Below are 13170 nucleotides of genomic sequence, written 5' to 3'. Positions count from 1 at the left end.
TATTAAAAAAGCACATTTGTATGTCCCTCGGCCCGTTATGAGGAGAAGCCATCGTGTATGAAGAAAAATCACTCGTTGAGAAACCAAAAATTCATGGCCATTCTTGAGCTTCACCAAAATATTCGTTTTTGCCGAAATATTATGGCTGGACAACGGCCGATGTTTGGTGGTCATAAGTCAATGGCTGGTGGTCAATTTCAAAGCGAACTTGTCTTCTCAAGGGCAGCCACACATGGGCACATTGGAGAGTCCAATTTGGACTTGTCTACACAAGAGCAACTACACACAGCTGCCTCTCATGACAGAGGGCAGCCCTTTTGGTCTATAAAAGTAGGCTTGTTCTACACACAAAAATGCATTGTGCAGCATTGTGAAGTTGATGCAACAAGGTGTGTGTGAGGTGGTGAGAGTGAAGCAAGGTGGGAGCTCCATTAAGGGTATAGTCCCTTTGTAACCAACTTCTTGTTTGAAGTACTAAAGCCATTGAATGGCTTCTTTCTTGTGGATGTAGCCCACATTGGGTGAACCACATATATCATGCTCTCTCTCTCTCTCTCTCTCTCTCTCTCTCTCTCTATAATATCTCGTGTGTGAAAATTTTTATCTCTCTCCATTAAGTAAGCTACTCTACTATCTACTTAGCTATCTCCTATTTCCTAACACTTCAAAGTGATCAATATGCTTTGAGATCTCAGTGTCCACTAGATGGTCTACACACTCCTCTAGGCACCGATGCTCTAGTGGTGGAGGTGGTGATTGTTGTGGAGGAGGTGCCACTAATGCTTCCACACCACCTCGTAGTAGCCAAGTCTCCTTAATTCCCTCTTCTTTTCCCAACCCCCACATCGGCAACAATGTTGTCCTCTATTCTAGCTTTTGTGAAACTTTTCAGCATTCCTAACTACACCCCCCTATATACTCCTCTTGGACTCATTCCACTCGACACTCATCACTACATGCCACTAACTACTCCTCCGAGGCTCACTCCACTTGACCTCCTTGCTTTGGAGCCCAGACTCCTATGAAGACACTTGCAGCTGCGACCCCTCTCATGACACCACTAGAGATCCCTGTAGAGATGCCTACAATGACACCTAGGTTCATGCATCCCAGGCAAGAGGGCTTGACATAGTCGATCGACGTCAGCGACGGATTGATCTTGGATGAGGACAATGTTGGGTGCATTTTTGACACCCCGTTTTTTGTAAATTTGTACATACGAACATGACGCACAATGTCAAAAGTGTGTGTGGACTTTCTTTTTGTGGGGTTTTTAGCTTGCTTTAGCAAGCAGCTGTACATGTAGGGAAAGTCAATAGTATAGTGCCAGCTATTGGGCTGCTGTAAGTGCGCGTGAGTGAGTTTTTTGAAGGGAGACTTGTATATAACTAAAACTCATGTAAAAACATAAACAAAGTTCAGGAAAACTCCAAAAAATTTCAGGTTTGAGCTCATTGTGTCTCCTTGATGGTTTCTGTTGCAGTTTTTGCCCTCGCCTTTTCTACTCTACGTGTAGTCATTTTAGGATAGCTCCCTATATGTGTCGATTTTGCATATAGCAGCATGTAGATTCAATTTTGGTTATCTTCAGATTTCTCGTCAGTCATTTTTTAAGCTTTATCTCAAGCTTAAAGTGCCCCAATTGGAGTTGTGCTCTTCCGGTTACGAATAGTTCTCTGCAGGGTTATGGCTATGGCAGCCTAGTGGCAAATTGTGTGCAGACAGATTGGGAGGGCATGTATCTATGAATTGTGGAATTGATGTTGAAATTGTGGGTTTGTGATGTTTAATTGTGAAAGTGAAGGCCCTTGTCTTCATATGCATTCGTGGGCGTGTGTTGTAAATCCGTGCTTTGATAGGGTTTTGCTCCTATGTGACATAGTCTCTTGGGTGAGCGACATCCATTCCCAAGGGGACTATTCTTGTTGGATTTGTGGTATTTCAAAGGGGTTAATCAAATATTTTGGTGTTCTTGTAGTGCTCTTTTAATGCTCTTGGGTAACATCGCTATAGAGGTGTTCTAGTTTTCTTTTTTTTACAACAACCGCAAGAAGGTGATTACATGCATGCGCGGCTTGTGCTCTGAGGTTTTTTGGCACTGCGTATTAAATAAATGGTCAAAATTTATAGATAAATTGAAAGACAGAGATGTCAGCATGCTGAATGACAAGTTTCCCATGGAAAATTGGGATGAGCACTTCAATTGATGAGGGTGCAAATGCGCTAGTATTGCAAGCACAAGCGCTCTGAAGTGAAGAAATGAATAAAGCATGACTGGAGCACACCAACTTGGCTAAGTAAAGAAGATTGAAAAATTGCAAAGTGAGAAGCACGTAAGAATCCATACAAGTGGAACCAAGAAAAGGAGGCATCTAGTGAACGAGTAGAGATAATGAGCTCACACCACTTGGGGAGCGGCAGATGGGCCTCATTTCAGGCCGACTTTGTAAGTGTTGCTTCATTGCTCTCTATGTTTAGTAGTTTCAAATATTTGTAATATTAAAATTCAGGTAGTTGTTTCTTTGTATGTCTTGAGCATTGGTTGATGATTGGACATGATCCCACACCGTGCGATTGCAAGTTTGTAGGCCAAAAGGGCTTAAATGCCCTTATGGACATACTGAGATCTCGATTGTCTTGGTAAGTACTTAATTTTAAGCTCTAAAAAATTATTGTATTTTAATGATAAGTTGTCAGATTGTTTTATGTTTTTATGTTTCAACTTACAAAAAAATTTACTGTTTTTTTCCAGAATCCGATAGATACACTGTTGGGTAGCAATGAGATGTCAAATTAGCGATGTTAGAATAGCCCTAGCTAGGACTACCTAGTCTTACTTCTATATAGCATGTATATTAGGAGATGACGTGTATACATCAATTTTGAAGATTGTGAACAACAATGTAAATTGGTTCTATAGTTTTTCATAATGGCTTTTGGTCATACAATTTTTATAGACAAGCAAGACCCAACGTTGGTGCTACGAATCTTCTACTTTTGTTTGAAGGGAGATGCTAGGGAATGTTTGGAAGGCTATGAAATGGAGCTAAAATCAGCCCAACCTCCTCAAGTTATGACTTATGAAATGGTAAGGCATGCTTTTCTTACACACTTTCAGCATGTAGAAGATCCACCAAAGGTATGGCAATCTATTCAAGGCTTGGTACATGGTGAAGGTCACACCATAGAAGACTTTGTGAAGGCATTCAATGCGTTATGGACAAAGTGGTGTACAAATTTGGGGGCTGAAATTACTCCATCCATGTTGAAAAAGGATAGGTTGCTTGCAAGTTTGAGGAGTAACCTACGCTTGAAGATAGAGCTTAAGCAGCCAAGGACCTTTGAGGAGGCAATTGAAATTGCAAATAATAAAGAGTGGACATTGTCTTTATCAACTTGGAATCAATGTCAAGCCAAAGGTTGAAATGAAAGTTGTAGAGCAACCAAGGGTCCTCATATCAAGGAGTCGGGTTATGATCAACAAGCTTCTCATGATGTGAATTCTTTTTGCAAGGAGATGCAAGAGGTTATAAGTCTTATGAAGAATCTTAGTGTGCATATGATGGGAGGTGGAAGAGGTCAAATCTATGGATATGGACGTGGATATGGAAGAAATGTGGGATTTACATGTGGTAGATGAAGAGGCATGGCTGGAAAAGGGGATATGTTTCAATGTTACAATTGTGATGAATGGGGTCAAAAAATTCCTCAATGTGACAAGCCAAAGAGAATGGGTGGTGACATGTTTCCTCTTCCTTCACAGATTCCTTCTCGAGCCAAAAGCTTGCACTTTAGATGAATCGATCTAGTGCAATGTTATTGAAATGTTTTTTCTAAAGTGATGAAGTTATTTAGCATATCCAAATATAATTTGATTGACATGAGTTTATTGAAGAATGCAAAGACTATTATTGTCTATGATCGATAGAGCATTGCTTGTGCATTTTGTTGCTTTAAATTAATTTTGACTTTAAAATTAGCAAGTAAATTTTTTGATTTGGCAGCTTAAATTTATCTATCAGCATGGTGAAAGGACATGAGTGGAATTACATCAACGAGTTGCGTGCTCGAAAGAATACATCTCCATTGAAATGCAACACATGCAACCATGAGTTCAGTGGTAATGCGACTAGAATCAAAAAGCTTGTTTAAAGTCCCTGGTAATGTGTTCGAGTGTACGATACCGCCAAAATATATTCATACTAGATTGCCAAAGTACGCTCGCATTACAGAGCAAATTCTTGCAACTAAAAAGAAAACTGTGAAGGCCAAACAAGCTGCCAATAGATTTTGAAATGTCATTTGTCAATGAGAGGATAGAGCATGTGCCTATAGAAGAAAAATTTTAGATTCTCCAGTTAACTTCTTTTCACAAACGTGCTTTGACGTCAACAACAGAAAATCCTAGCTCAACTAAACCTAGTAAAGCATCATCCAATGGCCACAAACCCTGTATGAAGCGATAGATAATCAAAAGTTTCTTGAATTGCACTTGAAATGGACGGAAGATTTTGTGGTGTGTGGTATACCATTCAATGATATGCACAACCCCATATTTCAAGATTCTTTAATGAGCACGACCAAAAAGGGGTTTGTGCTTTTTGATTATAATAAGACGCGCACAAAGTATCTAGATAAAGTGCAAGACAGTAATGAAGCCATCCTCAAGTACACGGTGGTGGACTTTTTTCCTGCATATGGTTGCACTATACCGTTGGATGGATGGACCAACTATTAGAAGATGCCACTCATCAGTGTGATGCTTATCGATGCTAGAGGGTCTATTTTTTTGGAAGCCATTGACACCTCTTTAAAAGAGAAGACCTTTGATTATCTAGCAAGGATATATGAGCACGCTATAGCAAAGGCAAGTGGAGCAAAGAATGTGACTGCAGGTCACATATAATGCATCCAATTAGAAGGCTGTAGGAAGGGCTATCCAAGGTAAGTACCCAAAAATTACTTTGGTGCCATGTGCCACACATACTCTTAATTTTCTATTAAACAATATTAGAAAAATGGCTGTCATAAAGCAAACGGTGCTAGATGCTAATCATGTGGTGAAATTTATGAGAGAGCATCACTTTTTGTATGATCTTTTTTTATTAAAATCACCCAACAAAACTTTGCAAATATTATGTGCGACAAGGTTTGCAACCGCATATTATGTTCTTTCCACCTTCTAAGAAGTGAAGCTTGCATTGATTGAAATAGTAGCTGATAGACATTGAGATGCATGTCTTAGCAAGTGTCCTAGCTACCAAGAGGAAACTGCAAGATGTGTACAGCTTGTGAACTCCCAAGTTTTTTGGTGCAATGTAGAGAGTTTTGTCACCCTAGCCAAACCATTTGTAGATCTTTTACAAATAGTCGCCAAAGACTCTTTTGTCTTTTGTCAAGTCTATTGGTATATGTCAAAGGCATTGCACAAAGTAAGAGAGAATGCTGGCATTGGACCAAAGGACAAAGCTTCCATGATCACAGCTATCAACAAGCAATGGGTGCAATTGCAAATGCACCAACCATCGGCCAATAAAGAAGTCATGAGTGACTTCAAAACAGTGTTCTCGCACCTCTTAGGACAAGAGGATGGGATTTCAAACCCATGAAGCAATAGTTGCGGAAGTAGACGATAACAATTATATGGAATGGGAGATAGCTTCTGAATGCTCTGATATGGATGAAATAGATGATATGGTTGGTGTGTTTGATGGAGACGAAGATGTATGACTTAAGGTCTATAAGTTTTGCTCACTGTGAGGGTGAAAATTATGACACTACAACATGTTCATTCCTCTCTCTCTCTCTCTCTCTCTCTCTCTCTCTCTCTCTCTCTCTCTCTCTCTCTCTCACTCTCAAGTTACTTTTGCTATAAGAGTCATAATTACGTTAGATACAATACAATACATTTACGCCAGTTGAGGGGATACATGACGAGCTGTGATTACAAAATCCTATACCCCTTCACCCAAATAGATAGGGGTAAAGTGAGCGAGGTGCTCATCCCAAAGATTGAGTCAGCTCATTGAGTAATTCTTCTATGTCAAACTCATCATTTTCAGGCGTAGGAGATGGACTGTTGGAGCCCCATTTGTCCAACTATTGTATTGAGCCCATCTTGTAATGCATATCAAATTCCCATTTTTATGTCAAAGACGTCTTATCATTTTAATCCACTTGTTTGGGTTATGTAAAGATTAATCAGTCAGTCAGGACCCATATTTGTTCCCATTTTGTAATTATGAGGAAGAGAACCCATGTACATTTTTGAGCTAAGGTGACTCAAGTATAAAGGTCACCTTAGAACCATTTGGAGGATAATATTTTTTGATTATTAATCCTGTGTCGTAGGAGTCTAAGAGAGAGAGAGAGTGAGTGTGTCTTATCCTCCTCGCTACGCATTTCTCCCTCACCGGATTCACGACGTGAACACATCATCGCGGTAGTCTCTCTGAGAGCTACATGTCCACGCCATGCATTCATATTTTTGAGCTGCTCGTGATCGATCCTTCATCGAGCTTGTTTTGCTTGTAAGTAACACAAACAGTGTCTGTTTTCAACAATCAAGTGCTCTATGGAAAGAGAAAGAGATTAGCTACACATAGATATTCATAGACTTAGGTTTCGCCCACTGCTAGATTATGACCTGTGAGTCTATCGCGACTGTAATGGAGATAACTCGGGTTCAAATCTGGTGAGATTAGACTTATAGGTAAGTATATCCTATGGAGAGGATGGTGCCTAGTAAGTTTGATGCGATTCTGAGTTCATTGGAAGTGTAAATGGTGTTGTGAGCGTTTAGGGATAGAGTGGGTTGCATTCTACCAGGGTTAGTGATTGATGCATCATGAAAGTGCGTATGTGTAGATTGTTCTCAGCTTGACAAGCTAACGAGATTGCCTACATGCACCTACGGGTTAGTCGTGTCATCGAATGATAAGTATGTTGTCTGTGTTCTGCTTGCGAGCATGAACAGGGGAGTAGTTAAGCCCTAAAATATTGGCGCCGTTGCCGAGGACACAAGACCTTAAGTAGGGAGATCTACATCACTCGTGTGATGGTTAGCTTACTTTATTTTCGACTAGAGAGAGCTTAAACTTTTAGAACAAGATCCAGAATAGAGTATCCCGAGGTCTAGTGGATAGCCAGGAAGCCTGTGTCTTGCCGAGGGTCTATGACTAGTTAGATTTAGTTAAGTAGGATAATGTGGAGTAATGGTTTTTTGGTTTTGAGTGATTGTTATACTTGTGTAGAAATAGAGTAGAAAAACGCCGTAAAAACGCAAAAACAAACAAAAAGAAGAAACAATAAGGTTGTTTGCTTGCCTTGAAAGAAAAACCCACACCATATACCCTTGAAGGGGGTGAAAAGAGTAGACATTGAAATTTATGATCCAACACTCGAGAAAACATAAAAATTGCTACCAAAACCAACAAAAAGAAACAGATGATTCTCATAAGAAAACACTAAGTGACCCTAACAAGGCCAAGAAGAGATATAACCATTAGCCTAGGGTAAACTGACTGTGTCATGAGGTACGACTGATGTTCACAAGTTTAAGATGAAGTGTCATCAAATTTGCATCACTTCAAGTGCAATTGAGTTATGAATTGCCAGAGAAAAGTGAAATTTGTGAAGTGCTTGAGTGTAAGGTCAAAATAAGTCCAAACTTCATAAAACTTGGGGGATAGACTTATATGGGCACAGGGAACACAACTATCCAAAAACAGACAAAAATGAAATCCCCATTGCTCTCTGCCTAGTCTATCGCGATAGACTGCTGAAGTTGGTGACTAACAACAATAGACTGATGAACTTGGTGACTAACAACAGAAAAAAAAAAAAAACCTTTATACCACAGGTTTAACACATCAACACAAGGGTACTCAAAAAAAATAAAAAAAATGAGTGAAATTGAACACCATATTGATCACAAAACTTCAAAACTAGTGTTTTGGAGTTTGAATTCAGAGACAAGGGCAAGAAGGCTTTGACCAAATGTCCAAACAATGCCAAAATTTGTCAATGCACTACACAAGCGGAGGTTGAACCAACTGTGGAGAAAACTTGACAAAAATGCTAACAATGGAGAAAATGCCAAGTCTATCGCGATAGACCAGGGAAACTGCTGTTGGGGACCTTTTCTTTGAAATTTTCCAAAGGGAGAGCTTTATCAGAGCCTATATAGCATACACACCAAAATTCAAGGCATTTAGATCACTGAAGGTGAATCTCAGGTTCAGATAGAGAATCAAGCTCTGACTAAAATACTAAAATGGAACCAAAACCCAACCCAAGTGTCCAAACTTCATAAAACTTGAGGGATAGGCTATAGAGGGTAACTAGAACTCAAGGGTGAAGTCACAATTTTGAATTGACTTGTGCTGAGCAAATTGACAGTCTATCGCGATAGACTAAGAAAGTAGTGATTCAGACATATTTTGCAATTTGTGACTATACTGCTAGTGATAGCAGTTTTTCGGCTCTTTGTAATTGCCATAGTGAGTTATCTCACCCTATCAAATCACTCAAACATTGTGGTTACCCTCACCCTTTCACTGTATATAGGTGCCTGTGAGTTAGGGGACTTTTCCCATATTTCCTTATTGAAATAAAAAACCCTCAATTAGCTAGTCATTGGGCTAGTTGAGCCAAAAAAATAAAAAACATAAAAATAATAAGTATATTATGGCCCATGCGTATGTAAATACTTCTTTGTATATAGGGCCTAAATAAAATATTTTTTCATAATTATTTTGGTATTTATTTAAATATTTCTACCTAGGTGTGTGTTATTTATGCTCTGTACATTGCCTCACCATTACCACAATTTTTCTTACCATTTTTCATACTCTTTATTCCATATAGAAGTATTTTCATGTAAGCTTCTCTTATATTTGGTGTAACTCCACCCCAACAAAAATCCAAAAAAACTAGTTTTATTTATGTATATATTTTTTCACTATTGTGATTTTTCCCTTCCTACATCTATTTTGTTTTTCTTTTCCTAAAAAATTAGAACACCAAAAATATTTATCTTTTTATGGTAGCCTCATAATGAGAGAGATTTCTTTCGACCCCTTTACATTTTTTCCACTTATATTATTTATATTTGACATGTACATATTTTTTAGACCCCTCAATATTTGATTTTCTTAGTTGTACTATTCACTTATATCATGATCTCAACAATATCTTCAATTATAGACCTACCAAATAAGGTCAAGGGTAGGTGGCATGCATACATGCACTATGGAGGGCTCACTCTTGGAGGTATTCAAAAGAATCATCCAAAGAAAGACCCCACAAGGACCTTGTGCAGTGGAAAAAAACGGTCGGTTTTGCTGAATTTTTAAAGTTCACTTGCTCTCCGAATTTGAAAAAGTGATACAACCAAAAGTTGTAGCTCGTGGGCTGAACTTTTGCCTCAAATTTTTTCACATTTTTTTGAGCTACGAGCTGTGAGCTATGATTTTATTAGTGGACCCCAGTTTTCCCATGCTATGCAGCCACACTCTCTCTTCCTCTTTATCATTTTCCTCTTTCACACACACTTCTCTACTCATCATCCCCACCTCTCTCACCACTCCTCTCTACACCCTACTCACCTTCTCCTCAACCTTGAAGAATAAGAGAAACCATGGTGAACTCATACCTCCCACACACAATTCCATTCCAAAATTGACCACCTAGGCTCATTTTTCCTCCTCCAAATTACCCATATCTATCAAAAAAACCACAAAATTCAGTCTCTTCTCTTAAAAGACAGCATCATGGTGGTTGATTACTCAGCTTCAATTACCTTGTCTCTCAAGGAAGGTCAAGAGTGGAGAAAAAATGTACCGTCAAAATTGGCCCTACTCAAGACACTTGGAGCATCAACCTTGTAAGAAATCCACCTTTTCTTATCGCTTAAGAGTTTTTCTTCCTTATTTGTATCCTACATGGATACTCCCATTGTAAATATCCAATTCCATTTGTAAATTAATACTAACACTAACCCACTATGAAAAGTCCTATCACCTCCATTTCTCTCCTCTCTCTTTTCCCACCAACTTCTTGATAATTCCAAGCAAAAGAAATTAGATAAATTGTTGAAAATCTAACCCAACCATGGTTAGAGGAGTAACCCTAGCCTTCAAAATGGCTATAAAAGGAGGGTGTAGCTAGCACAAAAAGGGGGAGAAGAAAGAGCACTCTCCTATATCTTGAGAAGCCAAGCTCAACCTCTTGAGAAGGAGCTCTTGAGTGGAATCTCATTGGCATTAGGCATATGTATGTGTTGTATTAGGGGTGATTAGCAAGGGAACTCTATGCCATTGTAAGAGAGAGTGATCATTAAATTGAGGGTAGGAAATCTATCATTTCTCCTACTAGTGTAAGCCCAACATTTGCTGAATCAAGGAGGGTGAATTTGGACTAAGCATGGATACCTTGTCTCCCTTCCAACGTGAAGTCATGGACAATAATGATGTGTAAGTGTCTTGGTGTTTTATGTAAGTTCTTGATAGCTTTTCTCCGGGTACTGTTATCAATTTAGCCATAAATCCCACATGCTGTAAGAGGGCGACAGGGTGGAGAGGACTCCCCTGGCCTTAAGATAGTGATTGGGGTGGCTTTTTCCTTGTGATGTGTTGTGGTGTAATTTACTCAGGCTATGTTGAACAAATACTAATCTCACTTTGATTGGTCATGACAGATTTGTAAGAAGGCATTAGTGCAACAAGCACCCCCTTCCCCCTTCTCTCTCTTTCTTACATATATATATTTATGTTTGCTTGATCATTAACGATACACTTCAAAGCAGCCCGAGCACCATCTCTCTCTCTCTCTCTCCCTCTCTCTCTCTCTCTCTCTCTCTCTCTCTCTCTCTCTCTCACTCTCTCTCTCTCTCTCTCTCTCTCTCTCTCTCTCTCTCTCTCTCTCTTTCGTGTTTTAGTGTGTGAGAGTGTTCCATTGGTGCTAGGGTTAGTGTAAATTCCTTGCTTGTTTGTGGGTTGCTCTAACGATTCTCCTCTTTTGCGTCCTAGTTCGCTCTTAAACTAGGTGGTGCCCCTTGTGTAGTTGGGATTTGGCTGGGGGTTTGTTGTTTTGGTTTGTGTTGTGTTGTGCCCCAGCCCCATTGAGCAGCACGGGAGCCTTGAAGGGTGTCTAGAGGTTGCTCTTCTTGTTGCCCGCCCCGGACCGCTTCAAATTGGTGCCCCCACTGAGGACAACAACTCGTGTATGTTTTTGTGTAGGATCAACTTTTAGCATAGTCAAGTAGTTTGCATGAATCACGAGAGTTTGTATGATCCTTTCATTCCCATTGCAAGGCAAAAGATACACATAATTGTTAGTACTAAGTTGCAATTTCAACAGGTAGTTCGTAGGATTTTAGGTCCTCTTAGGTTAGCCGAGATAAACACTTCGGTAAATCCTTTTATTTTGCCTCTCATTAGGTATGATATTAGCTTGGACGTCTATATTTTTGTGTTATTTTAAGCATTAGGACATGCATAGGCCATGGATAATGGCCCAGGAATAGAGGTTTTTCCCTTTCATTTTACTCCACACATTAGAATAAACGTTGCAATTAGTAGAAAGATCCATTTTCAACAACGAATGGTGTTCATGTTTGGTGCCCAAAGAGTAGGAGAAATTCTTGCATCACCAAACCCTGTCATTCAACCTCTCATCAACTACCACACTTCTTTTGATGTACATGTGTTCATTTTATTTTAAAATGAAGTGCAGCCCGGCAAAATAGGGTATATGTTTGTTTTTTCTTTGTCCAAGTTGTTACAAGAAACAAAAAACGATCATTTGTTCTAACAGGGAATGTGTGTGCAATGAAAGTTCAATCCTTAGAGATCTATCTCTATTACCAATTGAGTTGCAGGAGCAAGTAGTAAGGCGTCTCCCTCATAACAAGAGGGTGGTGAAGTTAAGACGAAAGGTCCTACACGTGGATTCCATTTTCCTCTTGTTGTTGGGCACTAAGGAAGACCGCGCATTCATCCAACTAGTGTGTGCCCTAAGATTGGTAAATAGAGTGAAATTTGGCGTTTGGCAAGTGCATTTCACCATTGAGGAAGACTCTTCAAGAAACTTGCGGCCAGAGTTCATGCTTCATAGACTCACATTTGGTGAATTTTTCCCTCATTTGCGTCTTATTAATAGTCTTCCTTTCGCTTTCAACAAAGGAGATAGGGAGCTATTCAGAGCTTGTCTTAATAAAGAGAGCATAGAGAAGATTGCAAATTTTTATAAATTCTCATCCTTCTCTACTTTCTATGACACTTTGTTCATAGAGACATTGTAAATCTCTTTATGCTTTTGAATGATTTTAACCATAATCCTAAAGAGTTTTTGTCCAGGAATTTTGTAGCACAAGTGGAGTCTTTAAATCTTGCAAACTTGATTGGACTTGATGAGGATGTTCTTTATGAAATTGTGAGAAGGTTGCCTCACTCCGACTGTGTGGAACTCGAAGGAAAGGAGCTCCTAGTCAATTGCTACTTTCTCACGGCCTTCGACGAGCATGAAGATCTAGTTTTTATACAAACCGCTAGTGCGTTGGGAATTGTAGAGCAAGTGCAATTTATCACTTGGGACGTGGTTGCTCTTTTGGATCCAGAAAATGAAGTTCTAGAGATTTCTGTTTATCGCCTTAGCTTTGAAGAATTTCAACCCTTCTTAGAGCTCATCAATAGTCTACCTTTTTGTTTTGATCAAACAAATTGAGACCTCATTGAAGCTTGGATAGCTGAAGAAGAAAACCTAGAGTGGTATTTTCTTACTTCTTCATTTGCAAGCGAGTGGTTCTAAATCTCTATTGTAACTCGTGTTGTAATCTTTCATAATAATGGAGAGCCAACGCCAAATGTCTGGATATCCTCTTTTCTTTGGAGAGCCTGGAGAGGATGCAGAATTATTTTTAGCAAATTTCAAGATGTCTTGCCGTATCAAGAGGATAGTAACCGATCAAGAACGTGTAGAAATGTTTGAGGTGGTCCTTAGGAAAGATGCTAGTACTTGGTTTGACTCTTTGCCTGAGGAAGTTAAGGGGAATTACATAGAAGTTTTGAATCGTTTTAAGAGATACTTCTTTGATCCCCAAAACACTCAAAAACTATGGCAAGACATTGTTTCTCATAAGCAAAAAGACTTAGATGACTACTACTTGTA

This window comes from Adiantum capillus-veneris, chromosome 22 (genome assembly GCF_014529385.1).
Source record: "Adiantum capillus-veneris isolate H3 chromosome 22, ASM1452938v2, whole genome shotgun sequence".
In the NCBI taxonomy this organism is placed as follows: Eukaryota; Viridiplantae; Streptophyta; class Polypodiopsida; order Polypodiales; family Pteridaceae; genus Adiantum; species Adiantum capillus-veneris.
This window is presented reverse-complemented; position numbering follows the sequence as displayed.